Genomic DNA, 14,781 nt, shown 5'->3' on the forward strand with positions numbered 1-14,781 from the left:
GATTTTATACAGAACCCCATTTTCCTCACGTGCTTATAAGCAGTGCCTGCTGGAAAAACTCATTTAATAAGAAAAGCCTGGCGTGCACATAATTCAAATCCTACAACAGTTCCCAATGATAACACTATTACATGTGACTGCAATTCTCTAAATTCTTTCAGCTTATTTTCTGCCACTAGAGTGACAAATGCTTTGATACATGCCTGAATTTCTGTGATGCTCTGCCATGAAGCCCTGTAACCTGTTTCTCTGACGGTCTTGATCTCAGGGTTAGCTTTAAGTGCTGGGCTGTTTCCAGAAAGAGCAGCCTACAGTATACCTGCTGCCTCATGCTTGCCCAGAGAGATATGATAGCACAGGGGCCCCAATTCCTTCCCTATCACGCTGTCGTGTTTGGCAAACATAAGGATTTAGTGTGATTTTAGAAAATTTTTAAATCCTTGTTTTAGAAAGTAAGTTTGAATGTATATACATTTTTATCTATGTGAGTATTTTGTAAATGTATCTGTGTGGATACATGTGTGTGTGCTTGTGGCACATGTGTGCACCAATATATAAGACTCAAATTTTCTACTGTTTTTTGTTTGTTTGTTTTTTTATTTGTCTTTTTGCCATTTCTTGGGCCGCTCTCTCGGCATATGGAGGTTGCCAGGTTAGGGGTTGAATTGGAGCTATAGCCACCGGCCTATGCAACAGCCACAGCAACATAGCATCTTCGACCTACACTACAGCTCACGGCAATGCCAGATCCTCAACCCACTGAGCAAGGCCAGGGATCGAACCCGCGACCTCATGGTTCCTAGTCGGATTCATTAACCACTGAGCCACGACGGGAACTCCTCTACTGGTTTTTGTATCTCACAGAGCAATATTAAAACCACCTCTCTATCCAATATTACAGGGCATAGTTATCACCTGTCAAAATATGATTAACTTTGAAAGGAGTTGAAATGTTTCTCTGTTGCTGGAAGTCATTCATCAAAGTTGGGATGATGCCTAGAAATCCAGGATCGATGGAGAACGTGACCCAGGACAATGGAAGGGAGGACACCAGGCTTCTCTGCTTATCCTGCCATTAGTCCATCTTTTAGGTAACTTGACAAGTCCATCCCATGCTCCCAGATAGAGAAGTGGACTGGATGATGCAACGGCTGAAGACTGGATGGCAGTTTGCGGGGAAGAGACAGGACAAGCTCGAGACATTTTTTTCTCTCCTTCCCCAAACAGCACTCCTTCCCGCCAGTGCCCCCCAAGTTGTCCTTTTTTTTTTTTCTTGTCTTTTGCCATTTTCTTGGGCCGCTCCCATGGCATATGGAGGTTCCCAGGCTAGGCGTCTAATCAGAGCTGTAGCCACCAGCCTACACCACAGCCACAGCAACGCGGGATCTGAGCTGTGTCTGCAACCTACACCACCGCTCGCGGCAACGCTGGATGCTTAACCCACTGAGGGAGGCCAGGGATCGAACCCTCAACCTCATGGATCCTAGTCAGATTCGTTAACCATTGCCCCACAGCGGGAACTCCCAAAGTTGTCCTCCTTTATTCTTTATCTCCCCAACTCCAGGGCAAAACAGTTCCTGCTTTTACTGGGATAAAATAGAAGTAACATAATCGTTATCATTTTTATCACTCATGAGTACAAAAATTCAGTGGTATTAAATTTCCCTACTTAATGGCTGAGTCGTGCGAGTGGCTCTGCTCACTGCGGCCTGTGGAAGAACTCCAGGGGAACTCCGGGGAGCTCTGATTCAAGAGATTTTCACTGTGGCAAAGACCTGGAAAAGGGTGAGTGGGAAATACGACTTTGTAGACCACCTCCTGTCCTCCAGACCCCCCCCAAAAAAAGAATCAAAATACAATTAAAAACAGACAAAAAAAAAAAAAAACCCTTCAGAAAACAAGTGCTAACAAGTGGAAGGAGAAGGGAGAATTAGGTTTAAATAGGGGTAATCAGGGGAAGAACAGAATCCCCAAAGGAGGAGAAGGGCGGTCTTGGTAGAATGCAGCAGAGAACAGTGCTTGGCATATGTGAAGTGCACTTATTGAATGAATAAATGAAATGCACATATATGGGAATGAATAAATGAATCGAGGGCCAAATCCGAGGCAAGTTTGGGAACTGTGAAAGTGTAAGGGAACTTTGATGGGTGGTGTCAGGATGTTTGCTAGAGACAAAGTTAGAATGGGGTTAGGGAAGCCGTGGCCCCAAAGAGCAAATTCTCATGAAATTTCCAGCAGAATAAATGGAAAGAAAGACACCAAAGAAAAGACTTATAGGTAGGGTAAAAGACCAAGTCGACCCCGCGGGTTAGAGTGCCTTGAGGGGTGGGAGTGAGGGTGGAGGCGGGACCCAAGAATTAAGACAGCAGTTTAGACCAGAGAAAAGATACCGTGAACACATCTATTCAGTGCGTCAGAAACAACGAAGGAACAGCATGCATTTGACAAGCATGGACTAAAGGCCTACATGGGCCAACCCTGTGACCTCCATTCTACTTTGAAAGATCTAAGGGCAAATTAAGGATTTGGATAAGATCTGAAAGGTGCAATAACAGAGCTTATGTGCTAAAAGAAATGGCAGAGAGTGGAAGGCAAGTGTTGTGCCAGCCCTCGAGGTCAGGAAAACCTCCTAGACAATTGACATTTAACCCTGGTCCTTCAAGTATCATGTAGGCTCATCAGTTAGAGAGGAAGGGCACGGCGCTCCAGGCCGAGGGTACAGCACGGACCAAAAGGGGCATGAAATTGCATGGCAAGCAAAGCATTGCTCCATACTATGAGCAGCTGCCTGCTAATCTGTGAAGACTTCCTAAGCCTGCGGCAGCTTAACTAGCTGGAGGACCCTCACGGGTGCTTTTTGAGAACCACTGCACTGAAGAACCAAAAGAAACCATGAGAAATAGCAAGCCTGGCCAAGACGATCAAAGAAGCTTGAAAGCAGGACACCATTGCCTGCCACTCATATGAACGCAGCTGACTGATACCAAGTTGCCGGTCACCTTGATTTCCCACCAATGCACATTGTAATTAGTCTACTTTGACTCCTGACACGTGTAACTTGATCAGTATCACTACCAGCTTATTCTCCTACATATCAGAAGTGAGTATTTGTCCTAATAGTCACCTTTGTGCATTTACCCAATAAGTTTGACTACGGTTGTCATCACCTCACTCGGTGGGAGAAACCAAAGCAGCCACAGGACTCTCCCAGGTGAGCGGCCTCGTGCTGGGGAGCGGCTAAGCATCTTCTCCCATTTATCCACAGTCAGGTTGGTCCTAAGCCCATCTTTCCAGGCTGGCATGCCGACATAGTAATTAAGGGAGGCTTTTATATGGCTTAAAATATTTTAATGTGATTGTGCCCTGAGGGTCCTCAGCAAAGAGTTTGGTTTAATAAATTTAATAACGAATTAAGGCACCCTCAATTTCAACCTCCATTAGGTTAATTTTTTAATGAGTTTCAGAATGCCTCTCAGGACATATCTTCCCTGGATGTGGTGAGAAACACACACATACACACTCACACACACGTGCACGCACACGCGCATACAGTCATGTGCAACATACCAGGTGTGGATTTCAGGCTTTGAGGTACCAGGCGCTACTGTGTAATCTTGGGTAGAATCATGGAACCTCTCTGGGCTGCTGTTTCTTTATCTACAGAGGAAAAGGTTTGGACAAGGTATTCAAAGTGCCTTCTTAGGCCAAAGTGAATGGCTATTCTTGGTACTTCCCCTGAGAGAGGCCGAGGGTCCTAAACCATACAGAATACATGTGTGTGTGCACATGTGTATACATGCACACGTAAATGAGTATCACAAATCTGATGGCTTTTGCCGGTAGCAGAATTAGGATTTGGTATGTCACCAAAGATTCCTTGAAAGCTTTTACTGACTGGCTGATAAAATTTGGAACCAATCTCGAGTTCCCAAGATGTACCCATTTTCCCCAAACTGCTTCACCCTTCTGCTCCTGAGGGTCTGAACTGCTTTCTCTCCAGGAGCACATCTTGGAGGACCCGCCAGCAACTGATGGAGAGGAACAGCTCTAATCAACCTGCCTCCCTGACTAGGGATCTTTAGGGAAAAGCAAATTGCCAGGCTGTCCTTCCTTTCCTTCCTCCTATCATCACGTCAGGCAGCTCATGCTGCGGGATATTTACCTTAACGGGGGAAGGAGGGGAGAATCTCAGAGAAAGGGGAAGAGAAAAATGAGCATATTCACTATTTCATTGTGACAATGGAATGGTCCTTCTTCCCAGGTTCGGGAAATACAATCCCTTGTTTTTCTGTCCTCCGATATAAGACAGCACACACACACACACACACACACACACACACACACACACACACACACACACGATAGATTCAAATGCTGAATCTGATCCACCTAGTGCTGACAAAAATAATTGGTACTTAAAAAAAAAGCTATCTTACAATTTGTTTAAAATCATCGTCAAAACGAGCGTTTCATTTCCCTTCGAGCCGTAATTTAGGGCAGCATTATCTGAAGAAAATAAGGTCTGAACTGTTTCATTCAGCACAGCGCAGTGTTGATCCGGATCCATGACAAATCTGCCTTTCAGTTTCACTGTGACATCAGTCCCGCCTCCTGCACATTTGACTCATCTTTAAGAAAGAGAAGTTGGCCTGCTCTCCGGTTTCTTCGGAGCTGAATCTTCCGAGAATGGCAACATTATTTTATTTAAAGTCCAATGAATTCCCAGAACTCTAGAAAAATCTCTATTCATATGTTAGAATAAAAACACATTCCAAAGCAAGATGAAAAGCTGCACTCTGCTCCAAAGCATGGAAAATTAAGAGTTGACTGGAAAAGTTCCTGCTGTGTCAGAACCGGTTGAAAGCAAGTCTGTTTTCATTTTTATATTCAAAAAGCCCTCAGTAACAATTTGGAGGTCATGGCTGGTTAATGCTAAGATTCTTTTTTTCTGTTTTTTGTTTTTGGCTCTTTAGGGCCGCACCCGAGGCATATGGAAGTTTCCAGGTTAGGGGTCGAATCCGAGCTACAGCTGCCTGGCTATACCACAGCCACAGCAATGCAGCATCTGAGCTGCATCTGCGATCCACGCCACAGTTTGCAGCAACGCTGGATCCTTAAGCTACTGAGCAAGGCCAGGAATCAAACCTGAATCCTCATAGATACTAGTTGGGTTCTTAACCTGCTGAGCCACAATGGGAACTCCCCAGAAATTTTTTGAGGTTGAAAACCTCCCTGCTGGGCTTATAGTTTTGCTTCTATCCAAATGCTCTAATTTACAATAGAAGCTGAGACTACAGGTCTTTGGAGTACCAGAGAACTAAAAACTCAATAACTGGCCTAATGTTTAAAGCAGAATCAGGAAATAGGAGACTTTCTGCCACTCCAACATTTCTTTTCTCTCTCACTGCCTTCGCACGCTCCCTCTCTTTTGTGTTCCTACTCCTTTACCCTGGTCCGTCCCCTGCTCATAACTTTTGCCAGCTAGCACTCCATGACCCCACAGGACATTGGTTTAAACCAGTTCAGGTGCTAAGAAGACCTCCCGCCCGTGCCTGTCCAAAACCTGAAGGCAAGAAGAGTCTTGCTAGTGCCTTTCCAGGCTTGGTTTATACACAGATGCTGCTCTTTTGCCATGGAGATCACGCCTGAAGTAAGCATGCAGGCCGGACCCATCCAAGAGTCACATTTTTGTTCTGTTACCTAACAAGGAGGAGCTCCTGACCACTCTTCGGCATATTAGGGCAACCAAGTTGACTCCCACACAGCAGCTTATCATACCAATCACTGTCCCTACATGGCAAGCGATGGGAAGGTAGAGGCCATGGTAAACATCCCCAAAACCAGTTAGATTTTTTTCCTTCCTTCTTGGTAGGATGTTTGTAAATGTAGTCATGGCAACAGACACAGACTAGCTGGCTGGAAAGGTTAAAAGCAACTTTAGAAACCCTCCTGATCAGCAGTTTCCAAACATAGTTCACTCGCATCAGAATCACTGGCGGCGCTTGTTGAAAGACTGGACTTTCAGACACTTCTGATCCCAGTCTCCAGGATAAGGGCCCTAGGACTTTATTTCAAATCTGTGTCTCAGACAGTCATGTTTCAGAACCCCTGGCAGGCCAATGTGCAGTTACCCATCTGCCGCTGAGAGTGAGCAGGATGGTTTCTTAGACAGGGCGGGGTTCAAGGCAGCATTAGAGAAACGAAGATCCTTCAAAAATGAACCGGTAGTTTCTTTTACCTTCAGGTGACAGTGCCAGGTTGTGATGCATGGGACACATACACTGTCAAGAGCCTGAGACTAGAGCAAGCTGAAGCCATGTTCCCGCTGTTTTACTCAAATAAGCTGTGCTCCTGGAGGATGGATCTGAGTGGCAGGAACATGGAGTTGGCGCTGGATCACTGGCACATTCTGCTAGAAGCCCCGATGCCCCAGGCCAGGCTAGGTGCCCTTTTTCCATGTTCCCTGGGGACCCTAATCACTGTCCGGATCATAGAGCACTTGTCACCATGCGTTAGAACAATAATTGTCTACCAACTTGTCTTTTTTTCCCCACTGTTATCACTGAATTGCTGATATCCCAACAGTTACTGAATGAATGAGTCTTTATTTTCGATAGTTCCATCTTGGTTAGAATTTTCTCCAAATATATTTATTTTTGGAAAAAAAACAACCTACGTTCCTCACAATTTAAAACACTGTTTCACCCGAGAAGAGGAAACGACAAGCACAGGTTAGGCCCACCTGTCAAACTCAGATGGCCTGTTTTTGTACGTAGTCTTATTGAAATACAGACGTGCCCATTCATTTACATTATCATTTATAGCTGCTTTCATGATGCAACCACAGATTTGAGTAGTTGCAACACAGAGACAGAGACTGTATCGCCCACAACGTCCCAAACATATGCGATCAGACACTTTGCAGGAGAGTTTGCCAACTTCTGCCCTAGGGTTGTATAGATCTGACTGTGTGACAGTGGGCACACTGCTTGTCTCTTTAAATCTTGGTTTTCTCATCTGGAGACAGGGGATAATAACGGTATTCTATTTTATAGGGTTCTTGTTTGGAATAGATGGGATAAGCCTTGTAAACTTGCACATAGTAGGTGTTCAGTAAATATAAGTGTTATTTTGATAAACTATTTTTTTTTCTCTCTCTTTTTTTTTTTTTTTTTTTTTTTTGTCTTTGCCATTTCTAGGGCCGCTCCCATGGCATATGGAGGTTCCCAGGCTAGGGGTCAAATCGGAGCTGTAGCCGCCGGCCTACGCCAGAGCCACAGCAATGCGGGATCCAAGCCACGTCTGCAACCTACACCACAGCTCATGGCAACGCCAGATCCTTAACCCACTGATCACAGGCCAGGGATCGAACCCGCAACATCATGGTTCCTAGTCGGATTTGTTAACCACTGAGCCATGACGGGAACTCCTTGACAAACTATTTCTATAAAAAAAATCCTAGGCAAGGTCTTTGGGTGTTTAATAAACATATTTTGATAGGAGAGGTACTTTTTGCAAAGCTTTTGATCAAAACAGACCAAAGCGGGGCTTGGTTTTATGTGTATTTATCCCCTAATTTGGGATCTGTCTGACATATTACTCAATTGCCTCTAAAACCAAACAGCCACAGGAGTTCCCATCGTGGTTCAGTGGTTAACGAACCCGACTAGGAACCATGAGGTCTCAGGTTCGATCCCTGGCCTCGATAAGTGGGTTAAGGATTGGGCGTTGCCGTGAGCTCTGGTGTAGGTCACAGACATGGCTCGGATCCCATGATGCTGTGGCTGTGGGTTGGTGGCTACAGCTCCAATTCAACCCCTAGCCTGGGAACCTCCATATGCCAGAGATTCAGCCCTAAAAAGACAAAAGACCAAAAACAACAACAACAACAAAAACCAAATAGCTACAGAACTTCTATCGAATTGCTTAAAAAAATGTGGATGTGGGTTCTTTTTTTTTTCCAGCAAGAAAGTTCTGAATGATAAATAAAAGACCAAGCCAAGAATCCCCCAAAGCATCTTTTATTTAACTTGTAAACCCCATTGCTAGAAAACCTCTGGACTCCTCTCGTTAAAACCCAATCACTTAAGTCCTTTACGCAGACAAATGTCCTGCAGAGTGGCCTGTGGCTCATGCAAAGGAGGACAGCTCTCTGACTCATCTAACCTCTTAGTTATTAGTTTCTCTTTCTGGTCATAAAGCTTGAATGGAACTGCAGTTTTCCCTTTAGCCGTCAAGATTTCCAGTTGTGGCGCTGACCAAGACTCTGCCCTACGGAAACTGACAGCAGCACGGCCTCGTACCTAACCCGTCAGCTCCCATCTGCCATCTGAGGAGCGACCTGCTTGGGCACTGATTCTCGTTGCCCATAGCAACAGGAAACTTACCGTCTTTGCTAATGTACAAATCTATGCTCTAAAAGCAGAACTGCAGAATGGATTTGTATTTGGGATACTCACAAGTTGGATGAAAACCTCTCCGGATTTTAGAAATGTACTTGGACCCTGAACTCCAAGGGGTCAGCTCAAGGCGTGGGGAGGCCATAGAAGGAACAGTCACTGAGAGGGAATTAGACATGCCCAAGGCCTGCTGGGGACAAAGCCCATGAAGGATGTAAGGGGCAAGAGAGCAGGAAAACGCAGGAAGAGCCTTCACGCTGTGATGCAGGGGTGATACGCGCGAAAGGAGAAAAGAGGAGGGAGAAGTGGGTAGAAGGAATGTCCGACAGCAACGCAAATCTCACAAGACTCATCCAGGCCAGTGGGACCCTCCAGAGCGAAGACTGCTCAGCAGAGAAGTCTGTGTTGGACAGAAGAGCCCAGCGCCAGGACCCCGCACGTCAGTCACTGGCCGGGGAGACTGTGGCACCAGCGTGAACACTGCGAGCATCCAAAGCAGTGGCTGGCGGCTGCGCTACACTCCTTGCTCTGGTTCTCCTCCCGGGAGATCTGAGCAGCCCCCTTCCTGGTCACCATAGCCACCTGCGCCTCACAGACCTGCCTCTCCACACAAGGTCCAAGAGCAGCTCCTCCGGGGTGTCCACAGTCCTCTCTCTCTGAGGAACAACTTACAAGAGGTGGTGAGTGGGACTCGCCACCCTCCCGACTCTCAGAGCCACAACTGGCAGCTGTCCTCTCCCACCTGCGCTGCCTGCTCAAAATCTCTCTCAGCCCGGCCGTCGCTTGGGCAGGTGTTCCCGCCTCTCCTGGTGGTCGAGTCCAAACTCTTATCCCTGAGGGATATCCCCATTCTTCCTGCACCAGGGCTGCTATAGGCGACTGTTCACAGTTACAGCTGGGTAACAGGTTACCAAGAAGTGTCCAGGGGGAACATCTGAGTTCTCCACGTGCTCCTGCCTGAGTTTTACATGGGTTCCTGCCGGGGTTTGACATGTGTTCCTGCAGGCTCCCATGGCGTAAAAGCAACCCATTCCTCCTGCTGATCAGGGTCAATTAGTCCTGATGTTAATGTTTGTCAGCTGGTCTCTGGATACACGGGTTCCGAAGCGGCTAGGTGGGAGCCGTACCATGTAATTCACTGGGACGCCTTCCTCTGCTCCCTGGCAAGAGGGCCCTGCCTTTGAGGACCAGAACGTCTAATCCCGCAGAGCCCAGAATTACTGGGATGAGTCATTGGAAATAATGGTGAGACCCGCCTGCATCTACTCGTTGTATTCTTGGTAGAGGGGACACAGTCTCATAAAGAGGCCTCTAAAAGCAGCTGCGTCCTGAAGATGGCACCCCATCCTGTAGGGTACTGCCACTAAGCTGGCACTGCAGCTGTACCCTCACAGCTCATTCTACTGCTCTAATGGGCAGTTGCTACAGGCCATTGCCAGGAATCTACTGTGGAAAGCAGTTTCTAAGACGGTTCCTGGTATGTTCTGCCTACAGCATTTAGGCCCTTATGTGATCCTTTTCCCTTGAGTGTGGGCAGGGACCTGCGACTTACTTTAAACAAACAGAACACAGCACGGGTAATGGGATATCACTTCTAAGATGAGTTTCACAAACACGCACTTCCACCCTTCTTGCCTTGTCTTATTCTTATACGCTCACTCGTGGAAGCCAGCTGCTTCGTTGTGAGTTATCCTACAGGGAGGCCCATGTGGCAAGGGACGGAGGGAGTCTTCTTTCTGGCCAGCAGGCGACCAGGACCCGAAGCCCTCCATCTAATGTCCTGTGAGACGTGGCGCCTGTGAACAGCCACGTGCGTGAGCCTGGTTGCAGATGCTCCCTTGCCGTGCCTGGAGAGACTCCAGCTTGGCTTGAATATCGGTTGCAGCCTTGTGAGAGACCCTCAGCCAGAGGATCCAGCCACAAGCCACACCCGATTTCTAACCCACAGAAACGGCGAGATGTGTGTTGTTTTAAGCTGCTAAGTTTCGAGGTCATTTGTAATGTAGCAAAAGATAAAAAAGTCCATTCAGATCTTGGGCCACTTTTCCTTTCTCACAAAGCAGACGTCCAGCTGTGCTGCTTCCAGCTCTGGCTCCTGGGAAGATCTTCTTTCTTCATCTTCTCCCAGCTCCATCCCTGACGGTGGCTGTAATGCAGCTGCTGTGCGGTTTTGGCTTGTTCCCATAAGCAAAGCCAACCTATGCATAATTCAAACTCAAGCTTTCCCCCTCTGTTTAAACTAGTCACACAGGGACCCTCTTAGGGCAGAGGTAGGTGCAAGTTGAGGAGGAGATGCTGGTACAACTGGTGGGTGACACTGGGCTCGGGACTACCCGCCTGCGAAGCTTCTTTGTACCCTCTGGTACTGCTTGGCCTCAGTCCTGGATGTACCAGCTCCTTCTTTAATGGACTACTGCTGGATCTGTCTGACTTTATGACTTGGTGGGTCCAAAATAACCCAACTCATGGGTAGTTCTGGTACTTGGTGTCCCAGGGCCAGGCAGTCTATGTATACCAGGGCTCAGTGACACATCAAGAACTATTTTTCAAAAAGTGCATGATGTTGAAGCTGCAGGTGGCATGACCATCTCCAGACCTCCAGGGGCTTGCATGGTGATTCTCCCACCGGGACTTACCAGAAACTCCATTTCCCACCACTAACAATTTGACCACCATACATCTGCTGGAACTTACGGCCCAAAGCAGCCCAGCTGCTTGTATCAGGCCTGCTGCAAAGCTCTTTTCTGCTCCAGTCAAAGCTGGCAGTCTTCTGGGACACTGGTATATGGCCTGGCGTAGAAATGCTGTTTCCAGAACCCAAGAGCCTTATCAGGCACAGTGCTTCCTTCTTTGTAGTAGAGAATGTAAGTTGCAGTGATGCGTCTGTTACTTTGGAGGCATATTCCAGCACATTCTTGCCCAATGGACCCTGAAACCTTTATTGACGTGGCAGATCTCTGAATCTTCAGAGGGTTTATTTCCCATCCTGTGGAGTGCCCGTTATCTTACCAAGGTCTCCAGCATGATAACTACGTCTTGTTTTTTTGCCTGATCAGAATGATGTTATCAAGGTAATTATGTTCTGAGGGAAGCCCAGCTCTCTTTTTCAGACTATATTATGATAAGCAGGATAGTTAACAAAGCCCCGGAGCAAAACTGTACCTCTGCCATTCATCTCCTTGACTTTCTCCATCTCCAGCCTCTATGTTTGTTGATTGCAATTATACACTCGAGGACAAAAGAAATGACCCCCTTTGTATTCATCTGTGGGGCCAATGGACCTGCTGTAAACTGGGTTTCAGCTGGGACTCTAATTACAAGCACCTAATTATTATTTATTCATTTGTTTATTTTATGTCTCTGCTGTTTATTCCAAAAAGAATATAAGCTCTTTGAGAGCCATGACTTTGCAGGCTTACTTTCTGCTGTATCTCTGGCACCTTCAACAGTACCTATCACATAACAGGTGCTCAATAATTGAAAAAAACCTATTGCATTATAATTTTAATTTGCATTGTTTGTTTTTTTGTTATCTTTTTAGAGCCATACCTGAAGCTTATGGAAGTTCCCAGGCCAGCGGTCAAATCGAAGCTGTAGCTGCCAGCCTATACCACACCACAGAAATGCCAGATCCAAGCCACGTCTTGCCAACACCAGATCCTTAATCCACTGAGTGAGGCCAGGGATTGAACCCATATCTTCATGGCCATTAGTCAGGTTCTTTTTTTTTTTGTCTTTTCTAGGACCGCACCCGTGGCATATGGAAATTCCCAGGCTAGGGGTCTAATTGGAGCTGTAGCTGCCGGCCTTTGCCCGAGCCACAGCAATGCCAGATCAGAGCTGTGTCTACGACCTACACCACAGCTCACAGCAACACCGGATCCTTAACCCGCTGAGCGGGGCCAGGGATGGAACATGCAACCCCACGGTTCCTAGTCAGATTCATTAACCACTGAGCCATGACGGGAACTCCATACTAGTCAGGTTCTTTTTTTTTTTTTTTTTTTTTTTTTTTTGTCTTTTTGCCTTTTCTAGGGCCGCTCTTGCGGCATATGGAGCTTCCCAGGCTAGGGATGGAATCATAGCTGTAGCCACCGGCCTACACCACAGCCACAGCAACGCCAGATCCAAGTTGTATCTGCAACCTACACCACAGCTCACGGCAATGCCAGATCCTTAGCCCACTGAGCGAGGCCAGGGATTGAACCCTAAACCTCACGCTTCTAGTCGGATTCGTTAACCATGGAGCCACAATGGGAACTCCTAGTCAGGTTCTTAACTAGCTGAGCCACAGCGGGAACTCCTGCATTGTTTTAATTATGAGTAAGATTGGATTTCTTGTTCTATCAACTCCCTTGTCCTTATGATCATCATTATTATTAAAAATGTAACCATACTAGTAATGGTAATAATAATAATAATAATTTTTGCTCCCTCTATTCCTGGCCATAAACAATTGCTGTTTCAGAGCAGACAAAAGGGCTGATCTAATTTTGAAAATCTAAGGCTTGTCCAAAGGTGAACTTGGCAGGGGTCTGGATTACTTAAAGCTTGTCAATTTACACCAACTTCTTATATTCCTTTCTGTTGTCAGCTGTAAAGAGGCACTTACCCTGGATGACAGCTGTCATTTTACCTCTATATTACTTCTCTTACGTGATATTTCTTAACGGAATGAACTCTGTCCTTTCGTCATGATACCATCATACATGACCAGGACCTAGTACGACGCCTGACAAAGAGCGGGAAGTGAATCAGTTAATTAAATGAATGTTCATGAATAAATGAATCGAGTCAGTTAGCCAGGGCTGTGCAGAAAGAGACAACCTTATTTTAGATAAAAACAGCTTTCTCCTGAGCTCCACTCTAAAATGATACTCCATATTCAAGCACCAACATGGTAAACATGATTCAGTTGTCTAACTGGATCTGGGCCCAAACTAGACTTGACTCTGGGAGTTTTGAAAAGGAACTTTTTCTGGACTTTCACCCCGGGGCATTCATTGCTCTGTGGGATATGTGAAGAAATGGCTAGGGCTTTAGAAATAAACATTGCCTCAAAATAGAAAACAAAACAAAACAATAACACTGCTGACAGACTTAAAATTACGGCAACAAAAGTCATTTTTTATATATGTGTATATATGGGCATTTACATGTGTATTACACATGCATATGTATGTGTATATGTATACACATGCACACATTCATATGTTAATAACGTCTAGTTTGGTTGAGCAGGAAAATACAAAAAGACAAGGAGAAGTTAGTGGCTCAGGGATTTGTCTATATTTTTACTATAGAGGATAAATCATTTGGCCATTTAAGTGGACCTATTTAATTAAATACGCTGGTGTATTTATGTAACATTCAGCTGATATTTACTGTATTTACTGAACATCTGTTACATCCCAGGCACTATTCTAAGCACTTGGACTATATTAATGAGAGAAGAGAGAAAGGAGAAAAAAACAGAGACCTTTGTCTATGTGAAAATATACAATAAACATAGGAAAATTACATGGTATGTTAGATGCTGATAATTGCTATGGAAAACAAAACTGAGCAAGATCAGGTGGCTCTGAGGTGCCAGTGTGTGTGTTGGTGGTGTGACGGCAGGAGGGAGGGAAGGTGAAAGCTTGCAGGATTAAATGGGATGATTAGAGTAAGCCCCATTAATAGGGTGACATTTGACCAAAGCCTTAAAGAAGTGGAGGGAATTAGTAAAGTGGACATCTTCAACATTACATATCAAATATTGCTTATAGGTATTGTCATTTAATACAAATATTTTAATAAGAGTTTCAATGGTTATATTCAAATTGAATATTTGAATTGACAGACATAATTTTTTAAAAAATCAAAGTATTAAACAGAACTATAATTAGTGAACTTAACTTACCATTCTTTTCTATTTGTCGGAAGAAGCCTGTTAATTTTTATTTTTTGTTTATTTTGCTTTTTTTTTTGGCTATACCCAGCATGCAGAAGTTCCCAGGCCAGGGACTGAAACTGTACTACAGCTGTCACCAGAGCTTCAGCAGTGACAATGCTGGATCCTTAGCCCACTGAACCTCAAGGGAACTCCTCAAGAAGCCTACATTTAATGAAGCTTATACAGTATAAAAATAATTAAGAGAGCTAGAAAAAGAGAGACAAGGTAACAGAATAATTATTAGCATAGCCAATATGCCAAAGGAATGCAGTTCTTTCATCTAGCAGCTTGAGTATTCTGATTTTGTAGTGAAGACGGAGGTTGTTCAAAGAAAAGTAATAATAACAAATCATTATTTGAGGGGCATGTGCTATTGGCCACACCTAGGGCTAAGCCCTTTTCATGGATTATTTTTATAATTACTTCAAATAATACTCATTTTATAAA

General features: G+C 45.3%; 1 protein-coding gene and 1 long non-coding RNA gene across 9 annotated transcripts in view; one reads left to right on the plus strand and one right to left on the minus strand.

Annotated features, from left to right (window-relative positions):
• Positions 1 to 14,781, minus strand: part of ABCD3 (ATP binding cassette subfamily D member 3) — a 238,241-nt gene that overhangs the window by 194,056 nt on the left and 29,404 nt on the right. The gene's annotated exons all lie outside the window — the stretch shown is intronic.
• Positions 4,942 to 11,737, plus strand: LOC146404249 (uncharacterized). Its single transcript, XR_014844757.1, has 2 exons — positions 4,942 to 7,222; positions 7,847 to 11,737. It is a non-coding gene; the product is annotated as an uncharacterized LOC146404249 (long non-coding RNA).

This window comes from Sus scrofa, chromosome 4, assembly GCF_054392235.1.
Source record: "Sus scrofa isolate SSC_HxYL_T2T_F1_AM1 chromosome 4, Sscrofa_HxYL_maternal_Yorkshire_Landrace_v2.0, whole genome shotgun sequence".
NCBI lineage: Eukaryota > Metazoa > Chordata > Mammalia > Artiodactyla > Suidae > Sus > Sus scrofa.